Below are 14875 nucleotides of genomic sequence, written 5' to 3'. Positions count from 1 at the left end.
TCTTGCGCTCTGTTACTGTTGAGGCCTAGAAATAAATGGCATTATTATTATTATTATTTTTTTAAATTTTTCATATTTTACATTGCCAATAATTAAGATGCTATTAAGTGTTAAAAAATGTAAAAAGCTAAATAGTTATTAGTTATATTCTGCATAACTATTGAGGTCATAGTGCATGTGACATCATCGGCCGGCGCGGTAGTCGTGGCAGTTTTTTTCGTTGACCTGTCGTTGTACTATGTGATTCTGAGCGCTTTGAAGAAGAATTACACCGCGGTGAACCGGAAAGAATAAAAAAAGTTGCAGAGCTGAGACGGAGCGTGACTCGTGTCTGTTGAGGGTGCAACATAATTTTGGTGTTTCTGCCCGGTTGGAGTTTTTCTTCAGTGCGAAAGAGAAAGTGACGAGAGAGCTAACGAGTAAGGACGGATGCTAAAGCTAATGGAGTCGTCGCTAATGCTAACGAATTCTGCAAACTTCATCCAAAACTCCAAGCCACGACTTATGAAGGTATGTCGAAACTGCAACAGATGTCGCTAGTGTGGGAAAATATTGTGGCAGAAATAGAAGAAAAGTTACTGACACTGAAAACACCGGATTTGCATAACGTGTGTGAAGCACTGAGACTTGCAGTTAATGAACATGATAGAGACTTACCTCGCAAGTTGAGAAGAATAATTCTTCAGTATATTGAAGGAGAAGAAATTACCTCAAGGGAGGATGAAGGAATGTCTGTTTTGTTGGAACTGAATGACCGAATTGACAAATTATTACAAGATAAATTTGATGGAAGTGACGAATCTCCGCTTGAAAACGCAGTCCAAGAGCACCACCCTGTGGACAAAAATGATACAACGTCCAATTATACGGGAGGACAGAATGAAAGTGGTGCAAGCCTGAATGCAGCGGCTGCTGTAGCTAGTAAAAATGTGCCTTTTGTCCATCCACTTTACAGAAGAGAGTTAAAAATAGCTGCACAAATAGGAGAGCCAAATCAAAAGGACAAATTAACCTACTCAAGTTTAGAAAGACAAATCCAAAGAGCACTAAAGAAAGGATATGATGAAGGAGAAGTTGTGGAAGCTGTGATTCAAGCAATAACTCCAGGGACAAAACTGAAAAGTTGTTTAGAAAGTAGAATAGATTTGACACTACAAGCACTCAGACAAATTCTACGGACTCATTTCATTGAAAAAGATGCTACAGAGCTGTACCACTCCCTCACACGTGCAGTGCAGGACCCCAATGAAACGCCCATCCAGTTTTTGATGCGAGCAATGGACCTCAGACAACAGATTCTCCTTGCTTCAGACGGAGTCAAGTCTGGATTGAAGTTGGCCTGGCAGAAGAAGGGCTTTTCATATCGGGAAAGAAAGGTGATTTTAGACCATGATTATGCCCCCGACGTCCTTAAGAAGCGTCGGGATTATACTGAGGCAAAAAAGGTTCTGAGAGAAAGTAAACTACGCTTCCAGACGCCGTTCCCAGCCAAACTGAGGGTATTCTATGAAGAGGAGACATGCACATACAATTCAGCAGCCGATGCCACCAAGAACATGGTGAGACGAGGGCTCCAGGTGGCTGTCTACAAACCTCCCGCAAGTTGGTCGAACTAGATTAAAGCTCGGATGTGGACGACTTCCCAGGCCCCAAAGAGAGGAGAGAAGCCTGCAGAAACTCACCAAATCGGATACAAAAAGAAACTGGAGGCTTTTAAGAAAAACTAACATCTATCTAAGGTGCACCTGCTGGTCCTGAACGCTGAAGTTTTACTACACCAAGGTAAAATCTGTCTTGATTTTATCTGTTACAACTTCTGTAGGGACAGTTCCTGTTTTTTTTTTTTCTTTCTGTCTGCGCGTGTGTAATCAGAATCATTCAGCGACGCAACGTGTGCATTGACTTTCCCAAGAGACATGAGAAAACGACTGATAATTGAGGGTCACTATGGGGACTCATCTGTTTGGCTATATGCACTATAGAGAAGCAGTGAAGGGCTCTCCACAACCTGAACTGAGTGGAGATTTTCCCTCTGAGCCGTCATTCCATCTCATCTCCTTTTTGGTCATAAAGAAGACCTCACTTCGAGAAGTTCACCTGTTCATGGTTAAATTTAGGTCAAGTTCTATTTATGTCTGTTCAGTTTTGTTCACTACATGTTTGAGTAGCAGATGCGGGGGGGTGCCCAATGGGGTGACTTTGAACTTTTGGACTGTATGGAAGGTCGGAGTGTACCAGTTAAAGTAGCTACTTATAATATAAAAGGTGTCCTTAATCCAATAAAAAATTTTACAGAAAATGCGAAGAGACAAGGCAGAAATAGTGTACTTGCAGGAAACCCATTCTACAGAGCTAGAACATGCTAAACTTAAAAGACAGGGTTATAATCAGGTCTTTTCTTCTTTCTGTAAGTTAGGGCGTAGAAGAGGTGTAGCGACACTAATATCAGTAAAACTTGCTTTTGAGAAACTTTCTGAATTTAAAGATAAGGAAGGAAGATATAACATGGTGATCGGAAGGTTAGATGGAGTTGAAGTCACTCTGCTAAATGTTTATGCTCCTCCAGGGTCTAAATGGGCTTTTTATAAACATATTTTTGACTTAATGATAACTAAAGGACAAGGACATTATGTGGTAGAGATTTTAATTTAAGACTGAATCCAATAATGGACGTGTCAGGAATTTGCCAAAACCTGAACAATGCCGTAATTAAGAAAATGAGAGGGTTGTTTAAAGAATTAGGAATTTGTGATGTCTGGAGGGAATTAAACCCGACAACAAGAGATTATACTTTTTTTTCTAATCCTCATTCATCTTATTCTAGGATTGACTATTTTTTTTATGTTCAATAAGGATTTTGGTAGAACAAGGAGTTGTAAAATTGGTTTGATGGATTTGTCGGACCACAGCCCTGTTTACTTGGACCTAGATATTAAAAATAAAATGAACAGTTTTTCTTGGAGAGTGAATCCGATTATACTAAAGGAACCAACAAAAGAAATTCAGCGGGAAATTCAGACATATTTGTTGGAAAATGATAATGGTGAGGTTTCCCCAGCTATGCTTTGGGATGCCGGTAAAGCCGTGATCAGGGGCAAAATTATAGCTAGATTGGCACTTCAAAAGAAACTCCGGCTGGAAAAGTTAAATAAATTAGAACAGGAACTGAATAGACTTGAAAGGAAAAACAAGTCTAAAAGTGATGATAATACCACACAAAAAATCAAAGAAGTCAGAAACCAAATAAATGAAATACTCTCGATAGAAATTCAGAAAAAATTGACTTTTATAAAACAAAGATATTATGAAACTAGTAACAAATCAACCAAATTATTGGCCTACAAACTAAAGAAATTCCAAACAGAGAGGGTGATATTTAAAATAAAAGACCCAACCACCAAACAAGTAAGACATAAAATTCAGGAAATCCAAAAATGTTTCGAAAATTATAATAAATGCCTCTACTCTAAAAAAAACCCATGGGGGAACATCACCTCAGATGATCTCCTTCCCTCCCTCAACCTACCGGTAATTTCTGAAGAACAGAACACAAATCTATTAAGAAAAATAACAGCTGAAGAATTGGAGAGGGCTATCGCTAGGCTGAAAACAAACAAATCACCAGGTCCAGACGGATACACTGCTGAATATTATAAAACTTTTAGAGATTCACTATCTCCACTATTATTAAGAACGTTCAATTGGATTCTTGAAGGAGCTGGAATTCCTCCATCGTGGGGTGAAGCGGTTATTGCGGTAATACCTAAAGAGGGGAGGGATAGGTTCGAGTGTTCCAATTATAGGCCAATAAGCATACTAAATCAGGATTACAAACTTTTTGCCTGAAAACTTTCCAGGAGATCAGAAACTACTCTTCCAGATATCATAAACTTGGATCAGACAGGCTTTATTACACAGAGACAGACCCGTGACAATATCAGACGGTCTTTACAAGTAATTACTCATATAAAACAAAACAATATAGAGGCTGCAATATTAGGACTTGACGCTGAAGAGGCCTTCGACTCTGTTGACTGGTCCTTCTTATATAAGGTCTTACATAGATTTGGTTTCCATAATAAATTTGTCAAGATGATTGAATTATTATATAATAAACCCACAGCTAGGATAAGAATAAATGGTACACTAGCAAACTCTTTTCAACTAGAACAGGGCTGCAGGCAGGGATGTCCCATGTCCCCACTTTTGTTTGCAGTTTTTATAGAGCCATTAAGTCAGTGGATAAGACAAAATGAAAATATACATGGAATTAAGTTGGGTCAAGTAGAACATAAAATTGCCTTGTTCGCGGACAATATTTAATATATGTGGGACGACCGGGTGCTTCCCTCCCTAACCTTATTGCGACTTTATCGGACTATGGATCACTTTCAGGGTACAGGCTTAATACACACAAATCTCAGGTATTTTAACTACAGGCCTGACCAAACTATTCGAGAGACATTCAAAATAAATTGGAACTCCAAAGTATTAAGATATCTGGGGGTGAATATCCCGAAGAATATTGACAAAATTGTGTCTTTGAATTATGATCCTCTAATCTCCAAAATAAAATCTGATTTATCAAGATGGAGTTTGTTACCCTTTTTAAGTATAGCCCAAAAGGTAGAAGCCATCAAAATCAATATATTGCCTAGGTTCCTATACCTTTTTCAAACTATACCAGCCGAATTCCCAGCTAGACAATTCCAAGAACTAAATAAAATCATTTCAAGATTTGTTTGGCAGGGAAGGAAACCTCGAATAAGATTTAGGACCCTTGAGTTACCAAAGGATAGAGGTGGCCTTTCCCTACCAATTCTGAGGAACTATTTTAGAGCTGCGCAGATAAAAACCCTGATAGATATATGTAATCCATCTTATATCGCAAAGTGGAAAGAGATAGAATGCCAGATAACAAGTGACATTCCACTACAGGCTGTAATATGTGACAGCTCTTTAGACAATTATGTAAAAGAATTTAACCCATGGATAATCACATCACTTAAAATTTGGTCTCGGGTGACTAGAGAACATCAAACCAGAGAGGCATTTCAACTGTTAAAATGGATAATTTATGACTCAAATTTTCTACCTAATCACAACATTTAAAAGATGGTCAGAACACGGGCTGTTAAAATATAATGATCTCTATATTAACGGACAATTTCGGACCTTTCAGGATTTAAAAGAGAGTTACAACCTATCAAATTCGGACCTTTTTCGGTTCTTACAACTTAGACACTATTCTAATAAAATGATAAGTAAGGGAGATTTAGACAAAACTAATTCAGGTATTCTGAAGGTTTTCCTAGGGGCTTATAATTCGGAGCCGGGTCTTAAAAACATAACTAAACTATACAATGGACTATGTGAGTTGGACAGGGAGGATACAATTTATATAAAAGAAAAGTGGGAAAAGGAAGGAAACTTTTCACTGCAGTTGGAAACTTGGGAAGGGCTGATTAAACAACAATGGAAGACTACCTCAGCCCTGTCCTGGAGGGAATTTGGGTGGAAAAATCTAATCCGATTTTTCAAAACCCCTGCACAAACTACATACCAAAACAAAAACATCCCATGCTAGAGGTCTTGCGGGGAAGTAAATGCCAAACAATTATCATATATTCTGGTATTGTTCGTTGCTCCTGAACTATTGGACAGAAATAAAAAATAATATGGAAAAAGTGTTTAAAGTAAAAATTCCTTTTGACTTTGTGATGTTGTACCTGGGCTTGAGTCCTGACACTGTTGAGGGTTTCTCAAATAAATATATGTTTCATATTTTATTGACTGCCAGCAAGAAAGCTCTCACTAGGAAATGGATGTCTACGGATGCACCTATGATTAAGGAATGGATAGCTGTAGTCCACGATATTTTCGTGATGGACAAACTCACTTTTACTCTTCGGTTAGAGGAGAAGTTTAAAAGTTGTTGGACATCTTGGATCAAACACATATCCTTAGTTACATCAGATTTTACATGGCTGTAAGTTTGGAACTGATCCCCCCTTTTTCTTTTTTTTTTCTCTTTTCTTCTTTTTCTGGATTCTATGTGAAGCTACTCAAATGTTAAGTACAGAGTTCATACAACTGAAAAAAAACAGGAGAGAATTTGTTTTTCTTTTCTTTTTGTGAATATGAGGTGCTGAAATGTCCGCTATTGATTCTCTTCATAAAAAAAATTTGAATTAAAAAAAAAAAGAGTGAATTCACGCACCCCAACTCAAATAGACACTGCAGTTAAACTTTGTTTCCAAACTTCTGGGTCACCCTGTAAGGCCCACCTGTGCACTAATCATGGTGTCTAATCAGCATCTTGATATAGCACACCTGTGAGGTGGGATGGATTATCTCAGCAAAGGAGAAGTGCTCACTATCACAGATTTAGACAGATTTGTGAACAATATCTGAGAGAAATGGTGATATTGTGTATGTGGAAAAAGTTTTAGATCTTTGAGTTCATCTTGTAAAAAATGGGAGCAAAAACAAAAGTGTTTATATTTTTGTTGAGTGTATCTGCTTTTTCTGCTTTGATAGAAATAATGTACACCTTAAATGAATAATGATAACATGATAACTAGCCAATTTTAAAAAAAAAACACAACACATATGCATAGCAAAATAAAACAGGATTGTTGCGAGACTCAAAATGTTAAAGGGGAACTTTGTTTTTTTTTCAACCTGGGGTCTGTTTTCATTTGTCATTTCATACATGTGAGTGATGGAGAAATGAATTTTAGCTCCAGTATTTAGCCAGGCAGGCAGCTTAGCAGCTCAGCTAGCGAAAAGAATGGGGCAATTTGCACCCCCCCGCATCAAAGTCCGCCCTAACGTGCTTTTTTCCCCACACTGACCGGCTCAGATAGTCTCAACAAGTGTCCCACAACATACTAGAGATGAGAAGTGAACGAAAACCTCCACATTACTTGGCGATCGCTATTTGTTGTGGTCTGTATCCAAATCTCAGGACGCTAGAAAGCAAATCTCATTCCGAAATTGCACGATACCTCACGGCAAAACACTGGTATTTTCGCGAGCTATCTCGTGATTTTGGAACAAGATTTGCTTTCTAGCGTCCTGAGAAAACAGATATCTTAGTTTCTTACAAATCAGGTCCACTTGTATGAGCACTGGGTAGTTTAATTTATAACAAAATATCATATTTTACAAACCTTTCATATGTTTTATATAGAAAAAGATGCAATTTGAAAAGTAATTACTAATTAAAGCTGTCTAAAAAAAATACAGTGGAATATAACGTATGGGTGGTAAAAATAAGAAGAAAATGGATCACTTAAGTAAATTAGAAGTGGCCCAAATTTTTTACTTCAGTACAGTACAGTGAAATACTCCAGGACTGGAGTAAATGTAAAAATGCTATGAGGAAACTGTATGACCCTCACACTGTTTCAGGACCCCTGCATCTGCCCCTCCACCTGACCTCCTCTTGCCTCCCTCATCTCCTCATTCTGTTGCTCTCGTTTGTTCTCCCTCCTTCTCTATCTCCTTAACTATCTCAGTCCTGTGCAGCTCCCTGCAGCAGCTGATACTAATCAATCTTTGTCAACAGCAACACTGGGCAGCTGAGGCACAGCACACCTGACACATCTCCTCCTCCATAAAAGCCAACTCCTCACTCCACTCCCTGCCAGGTTGTAGCTTCAACTCCTAGATGTCAGTGATTGGCCACAGCACATTGTTGTGCTTGTGTTTTTGCTCATTATTAAGTTGTCTCTTGTGCCTGCAGTTCCGTTGGCCATGCTGCCCAGATCTGCCTCAGTCCTGCCATCCTTGTCATTTATCTGAATTCTTGTACTCGCCTCTGGATGAGGCTTTGGACCCTCCTACCTGCTCGGTTCTGCTTGGCTGCTTGCTGGACCCTCAAACCCCCCTCCCTGCCCAGCTTGTGAGATTAGTTTAGCTTAATTTCCTTCTTGTCCTTTCTTTAGTCCTGGCTGGTAGTTTATTGTTTAGTTCAATTCTTAGTGCTCCTTCCCCTCCCCATTTGTTTGGTTGTTTGCTATTCTTGTGTTAAATAATTTACATCTGAACCCTGAATACGTCTCTGCCTGATCTGTGCACTTTTACCTTGGGTTCTCACTCTGCGCCTTAACAGTCATTTTACACATTAAAATTTTACTATTGCAAATATGTGAATGCCTGTCAGCTAGCCCTAACTAATCGGCCTGCAGTTGGTAGCCATCCATTTTGCCATGGCCTTTGTTAGCTTGTCTTGCTGTAGGTTATCCATGCTTCTCCCACATGCTGGATCCAACGTAGTCTGCCTAAGCCTCCCTCCACTTTTTGTTTGGGCTGGTGATTTGCTGGCATTAACAGGATGTAGTCATTGATGAAAGTACTGACATCTATAGAATTTTTCCATGAAATACACCATTCCTCCTAGAAAATTTTGCAATTACAAATGCTTTTGGTATAAACAAGTTGATTTCCTTGATGAGTACTGAAAAAACATATTGCAGAAGAAAAAGGCCAAAAATGACAATTTTACATAAAATTCAAAAAATGGGCCAGACCAAATTGTTGGCGCCCCCTTTAAAACTGTGGGTAAATCATTTTATTTCAAGCATGTGATGCTTGTTTAAACTCACCTGTGGCAGTAACAGGTGCAGGCAATCTAGAAATCACACCTGAAGCCATTTAGAATGTACCAAAGTGTCACAAGCATGGAGAAAAGAAAGAAGTGCCGAGAAGTGTCTGAGGACTTAAGAAGCAAAATTGTGGAAAAATGGCATATGGCGTTTTCAGTCCTTCCAGCTTTCCAATGTAAACGCAGATTTTATTGGTGTACAAACCCAACAAGGCAAAGGAAATACTTTTTTGTTTTCAAGTGAAATGTAATGTAAATGTGGCTTAAAATTTCAAACTGTGTACAAATAGGTAAAAATACAATATAATCTGTCATTCACCTCAACATCTTGAGTCCATACAACTATTAACATACGATGCTAGAATATGCAGTGGCATGCTTTCTTTGCACACTTGGCAAGCAGCTTTGGTCATTTTTTTGAAATTCAGTAGCATCAGATGGCAATGGAGTAAGATCAAGATCCTGCTGCAGTGCAGTGAACAAGATTACCAGATACAGTGCAAATCAGCCTTCCTGAATAACTGTCAACATCAGAAGCAATTGCAGCCAGTTTTCTTCCATGATGAAAACCTGTAAGTGAGAGGAGTTGTAAATATTAATGTCACCACACTGCCCAGAGAAAAACAACGATGTTTGAAAACGGTATGCAATTTACCCGAGGTCTTGTGGAACGGCCACCCTTCCGTCTCCGTTATTTTGACATATTCTTCAATAAGAATTATATTTATCTAAGACAAGAACTGCATAAAAGGAAAAAGTGATGAAAGAGGAACAGAACTGTAAATCTTACAAAAAAGTACAGTGTGTCCTCTTTCATTAACTTGTATATTAATGCTGAAATTGTGCATAATTTTTAGCATTGCTACTATAAACTATGCATAATTTCAGCAAGGTGAGGGAGCTCTTCTCCAACGGTTGACTCAACTCCAACTCTTGAGCAGCAGAAGGAATGCTGGTACAGCCCTCATTTACCAAACATATGGTACGGAAAGTATTCAGACCCCTTGAACTTTTTCACTCTCTGTGTCATTGCAGCTATTTGCCAAAAGCAAAAAAGGTCATAGCTATGACTAACAGCAGGTTAACTAGCTAACATGTAGCAACATGGCTGTGTCTGAAATCGCATACTAACGTACTACAGTCTCAATGAGTATATACACTGTATACTACATACTATAAGTATGATTAGAATGCCGACCGTTCACACTGTAGTATACTACTACGTTTCCCATAATGCATTTCAAACCTCCGACGACAAAAATCGGAAGTACGGCTATCAAATATCTCGGCTGAATGCCGGCTTCAGGTCGATTTTACGCTAACAAACAGTCGCATAATTAATGTGGCAATTTCAAGCCGGCACTCCTCATGCAGTTATTAGCCAGATTATGCGAATTGTTTCAGTTGTAGCTGCAGGCTACTGGAGGTAGCTGCTACTTGTTCTGTATGCAAAGCGAGCTGCTGCAACTAGCTGCTAGCATTCAGTAGCACGTAGTGAGGCGTCTGACAAATTTAAAACGTTGGTCAGAAAACGCCTATTTCTTAAATCTGTGGGGTGATTAGGATGACTCCTTAACCACATAAAATAAAATTAAAAATCGCCCCGGTCCGGCCACATATCCCGCGGAGGCTTCCATTTCGGTGGATAGCTCGCAAAGCATTATTTGGCGGTTGAGTATGACTAGCGTGGTCACCGTGCATACTTAAAAATTTTCCGGATATAGTATACATCCGGGTATTTCTCGCGTCCTCAGCCTTTTCATACTATCTAATGTGAACGCACTACATACTTATTTTGACGTCACACTTAGTATGAGTGGTACGTTAGTATGCGATTTCAGACACAGCCCATGTTTGTCAACCAAACATTCGTTAATATCTGCGTGTATTTCACTAAAAACTTTACAGTTTGGTTTTCCACCGGATACGTGAAAAGTTTCTGGTGAACATTTCTAGCAGATGGGCTATGTCTGCACTAGGCAGGACCAAACTTTCTGTGACTTATAGATTATTAACAGTGATATTCTGCTTAAACAGACATTTTATACGTAAGAATTGTACGTATGCTTGTAGTATTGTCACATTTTCATTTAAGTTTACTGTCATTCTAAACAGTGAAGTTTGTTGTTAAACTGTTAGCCATCCTACTTTAATTACATAACTTAAAATACATGTACACAAATAAATGTCAGTGTGTGTAAACATTATTGAAAATCAGAAAAATTTAAAAAATAAATAATAAGATAGGATTTTTTGGTGGTGTCTCTGAAATTAGTATTTTCCAAAAAAGTATGACATTGGTTCTAGATGATCTCCCCCAGAAGAACTTCAGCTCTTATTACACTTCAAATAGTAACTTTCCGCTCACATTAGAAAATATCTTCAAATGACAGCCCCAGAGCTCTTTACACTCTCATACTCAAACAGTTTTATGACACACTGTGACTTCTTCGACTTGAAAATAAACTTTTAGATTGACCTTGTATGTGTAGTAGCAGAATCAAAATATTATCTGTCTCCAATAATTTACTCTTAATATTTTTGTCAACATTAGGTCACTCGTCACTGTAATTTTTTTTTGCTCTTTAAGTCTCAAGACTAAGTCTTTGGAGAGTCAAGTTTTCAAAGTTGAACAAGTAGACAGCACTAACCTTTTCCCCTTTATCAGTTAATACACACGAGTCTACAGATTATATGTACATACACACATGGACAAAATTGTTGGTACCCCTCAGTTAAAGAAGGAAAAACCCACAATTCTCACTGAAATCACTTGAAACTCACAAAAGTAACAATAAATAAAAATTTATTGAAAATTAAATAATCAAAAACAGCCATTACTTTTGAATTGTTGATTAACATAATTATTTAAAAAAACAAACTAATGAAACAGGCCTGGACAAAAATGATGGTACCTCTATAAAAGATTGAAAACTATTTGACCAGAGTGACATGATTAACTCAGGTGTGTCATTTAATTGACATCACAGGTGTTTCCAAACTCATAATCAGTCAGTCTGCCTATTTAAAGGGAGACAAGTAGTCACCCTGCTGTTTGGTGAAAAGGTGTGTACCACACTGAACATGGACAAGAGAAAGCGAAGGAGAGAATTGTCCCAGGACATCCGAAAAAAAAATTATAGACAAACATCTTAAAGGTAAAGGCTATAAGACCATCTCTAAACAGCTTGAAGTTCCTGTGACAACAGTGGCTCATATTATTCAGAAGTTCAAGACCCACGGGACAGTAGCCAACCTCCCTGGACGTGGCCGCAAGAGGAAAATTGATGACAAATTGAAGAGACGGATCGTTGGAATTGTATCCAAAGAGCCCAGAGCAACCTCCAAAGAAATTAAAGGTGAACTTCAAGGCCAAGGTACATCAGTGTCAGATCGCACCATTCGTCGTTGTTTGAGCCAAAGTGGACTTCATGGGAGACGACCAAGGAGGACACCACTGCTGAAAAAAACTCATAAAAAAGCCAGACTGGAATTTGCAAAAATGCATGTTGACAAGCCACAAAGCTTCTGGGAGAATGTCCTTTGGACAGATGAGACCAAACTGGAGCTTTTTGGTAAGGTACATCAACTCTATGTTCGTAGACTCAAAAACCAAGCATACGAAGAAAAGAACACTGTCCCTACGGTGAAACATGGAGGAGGCTCAGTAATGTTTTGGGGCTGCTTTGCTGCATCTGGCACAGGGTGTCTTGAAAGTGTGCAAGGTACGATGAAATCTGAAGACTATCAAGGCATTCTGGAGAGAAATGTGCTGCCTAGTGTCAGAAAGCTTGGTCTCAGTCGCAGGTCATGGGTCTTCCAACAGGACAACGATCCAAAACACACAGCCAAAAACACCCAAGAATGGCTGAGAGAAAAGCGTTGGACTATTCTAAAGTGGCCTTCTATGAGCCCAGATCTGAATCCCATTGAACATATGTGGAAGGAGCTGAAACATGCCATTTGGAGAAGACACCCATCAAACCTGAGACAACTGGAGCTGTTTGCTCATGAGGAGTGGGCCAAAATACCTGTTGACAGCTGCAGAACGCTCATTGACAAATACAGAAATCGTTTAATTGCAGTGATTGCCTCAAAAGGTTGTGCAACAAAATATTAAGTTATGGGTACCTTCATTTTTGTCCAGCCCTATTTCATTAGTTTGTTTTTTAAAATAATTATGTTAATCAACAATTCAAAAGTGATGGCTGATTTTGATTATTTAATTTTCAATAAATTTTTATTTATTGTTACTTTTGTGAGTTTCAAGTGATTTCAGTGAGAATTGTGGGTTTTTCCTTCTTTAACTGAGGGGTACCAACAATTTTGTCCACGTGTGTAGTTGGCGTATGTATGTATATATATATGGAGTGAGATAAATCTAAAGAGGAGGATATAATGGAGAGAGGAGTGTTGGAAGCAAAAAAGGGACTTTCTTCTCTTTTACCTAGAACTTTCAGCTCAGCTGTAAAACTTTGTAAATACAGAAATGCAGGTGTATTTTTTGTCAAACCTTCTCCCTTTTCTTTCTTCTCTCTCTCTTCTCAAACTTTCTTTGCCAGTTGAGGTCTCCATCAGGGCTGTGCAGAGACCTTTGGGGGGGCAGGTACTCAAAGTTAATAGGTGGCACATGGAGCACAAATTTGAAACAGCATACAGAAACACAGTTTACAATATAACTGGTTGAATTGTAGCAACCCATATTCATAAAGAGTGTAACGTGGAATCTCAAAAATTTACAGCAGCTAAAACAAAACATGGCATGAAGACTTCGGGTGTATTCTAGCATTGGGTGTATTCTAGCATTGGGTCGTTCTCATACCATTTCTTTTAAAATGATTGCCCTTCTTCATTCTTTGGAAATGATGAAAGTGCTGGTTGACAGGGTCCAATACTGTCACACAACTGAATGAAGGCCTCATTGTATTTGATGCTTGTAGGACATGGGCAGGATTATTTGGGTAAGTCCAAGAAGGTCTGAGAATGTGGCCTCCCTCTGGCTTCAGGTCCCTCTTGTAATAACATTTTGAAATGCAGAGCCGTCAGAGAAAGCACAACATAAGGACTGACAAAACGCATCAAATGTGCAGGTGTTCAACACAGAGATATTTGATTTACCAAGTCTAATAGGCTGATGAAGGTTTCCATTTTTTAATAACCCTACCTTCACTCTTTTTGCCCCAAAAGATGGATCTATGTGGAGCCATTCAGAGAGAGGTAGGAAGTCCTCTTCTTTTTTTTTGGCCACTAGGCCTCTCCAGTTTTCAACTGCTTCGTCCACTGCTGGAGGAATTTTTGTGGCAGCATCAGATTCCACAAAAGGGTGAGCATCCATTTTCATCTTGCCTTCTGCACTGTGGGTAGTCATGGATGCTGGATTGGCTTCTGTAGCTATCACTGATGCCACTGTTGCCTCATCTGTGTTTTTTTCCCCTTTTGTCGAGCAAATCCACATATTTCCTTCAATGAAGGAAAGATGAAGCGATCAACTCGAACGGCAAGTTTTTGTGTTTGAAAAGGCCATGTTTCATATTTCTGAACTCTGCTTCAACAGTGGCTGAACTTGCTGTGATGTTGATGCTTTGGAAGAGAGGAAGCATTATTCCTGTCCAGAGTGATAACTTGCAAGTCGTATTATATGGGGAATAATCTCAGAGAGGAAGTAAATATTGTCTTGATCCCTGTTAACTGCAGCAAGTGACCTGCTCTCTTCATGCATTTCTGTTTCACATGGATCCACTGTTTTCATTTCCTCTCTCTCTTCATTTGGAATGATGATGGAGTCTTCTGCAATTTGGGCTTCGAGATATTTCTTGCACCTTTCTGATGCGAGAGGGACTCCAGAACTGTCATCACCCTCTGCCTCACTGAGAGCAACAACAGTGATAGCACGTAAGATATGTTTTGCGCGGTCCAAGGATTGCGACTCAAGAAGCTGGCAAAGAAATTTTTGACACAATGTGCTTCGTTTTTCAGGCAGCCCCACTGGCAGATCATCTTGATGCAGTATGCAACATCAACCCCAACAAAACAAGGGGGAAGTTTTGCAGAGTAGTTCACACGTAAGGCATTAAAGCATTCATTAATGTAAGTCGTAAGATCAGGATGAGGAGTGAAAATGTTGACCAGAGCTCCAAGAATGGGCAGAGAAAAATCACTCACAGCTTCCTTTGGAACAGCTGCGCCTGCATGAATCCATTCTGTCAACCAGTTTGCAATAGCATTACTGTGATGCATGCTACTGACCGCTGGCCGTGTCAAAAT

The sequence above is a fragment of the Acanthochromis polyacanthus genome, chromosome 10 (assembly GCF_021347895.1).
Source record: "Acanthochromis polyacanthus isolate Apoly-LR-REF ecotype Palm Island chromosome 10, KAUST_Apoly_ChrSc, whole genome shotgun sequence".
Classification (NCBI taxonomy): domain Eukaryota; kingdom Metazoa; phylum Chordata; class Actinopteri; family Pomacentridae; genus Acanthochromis; species Acanthochromis polyacanthus.
This window is presented reverse-complemented; position numbering follows the sequence as displayed.